Source organism: Lactuca sativa, chromosome 8, assembly GCF_002870075.4.
Source record: "Lactuca sativa cultivar Salinas chromosome 8, Lsat_Salinas_v11, whole genome shotgun sequence".
Lineage (NCBI taxonomy): Eukaryota > Viridiplantae > Streptophyta > Magnoliopsida > Asterales > Asteraceae > Lactuca > Lactuca sativa.
This window is the reverse complement of record NC_056630.2, coordinates 114,929,583-114,930,748: the sequence shown is the minus strand read 5'-3', so window position 1 is coordinate 114,930,748 and position 1,166 is coordinate 114,929,583.

Genomic DNA, 1,166 nt, shown 5'->3' with positions numbered 1-1,166 from the left:
TGTCCAAATCTTGTAGTCATTTGATAAATAAATAAATAAAAAAGGAACATGAAATAGAAACATAAGGGTGATCGATTAATGACTTCCCTTGTTGGTGCTCATTGAGTCACTACTACTTCAACTTCCATCAATCATTGTTTCTAGTTGCCGCCGACCATCTTCGTCTGATGAGTTTATGTTACCTTGTAACACCCTGTTTGAGATCATTCTGTGATTCAGGGTTGTGGGATGGGACTCCATTGTGTAAAGGCTTTGGGCCTTAAGGAGAATATGTTTAGACCTTTTGGAAGGAAGCAATGATGGTTATGAGATCTAAACCTTTGAATTATGTTTTGGGCCGAAGGGTAGAATAGGAAAAGACATAAGTCGGGTTCTTGCTTGAAATATGGATTTTTGTTCGAATAGTTTTTAGTCCAAGATACTTAAATAATATTGTAGAGCTTTTCAACACCTTTCTATGGATATAAAGAATGTTGAAAATGGAATTAGAACGAAGAAGTTACGACTGTTTAAAGTTAGGACGATTTTTGGGTTAGCCGCGTACGCAGGACGTACGGGGAGTACATTGGGCGTACTAGGGCATCCAATGTACAAGGAGTACGCAAGGCGTAGGCGATCAGTGCGCAAACCCTATTTTCATGGTTTGAGCCCTATTTTAAGCTCCTTAACTTTCTCAAACCCATTCCATTCTCAGCCTCCACCACTCCAACACCCTCCCATGAGACCCTAACCCTAGTTTGAGTCTTGCGAGCTAAAAAAATGTGTTTTTGAGTGCTTTGAAGTGTTCTTGGTGCATATTCGAGAAGAATGAGCTCATTGGAGAAGTGTTGTTTCCATTGGAGCTTGTAGACCTGGACTTCGTTCACCTTGATCTCACTTTTAGAGGAATAAAGTTTGAATCTTGATGACGCATTTGTTAGATCTAACTAGTTTTGGACGTTATGAGCTTTTGGTCATTTTAGTGCATAAAGTGCAGATCTTGAAATTTAGTAACCTTGTTACGGATAAAATTGGAAACTTTATCCATCTAAACATCATTGTGATTCAGACCTGAAGGTTGGAGACTTGGACATAATGGATTAAGATAAAAAAAGAAGCACTTTTGTGATGAAAACTGGCTACAGTTGAAGGACCGCAAAGGTCTATATGAAGGAGCTTTAGAGGTT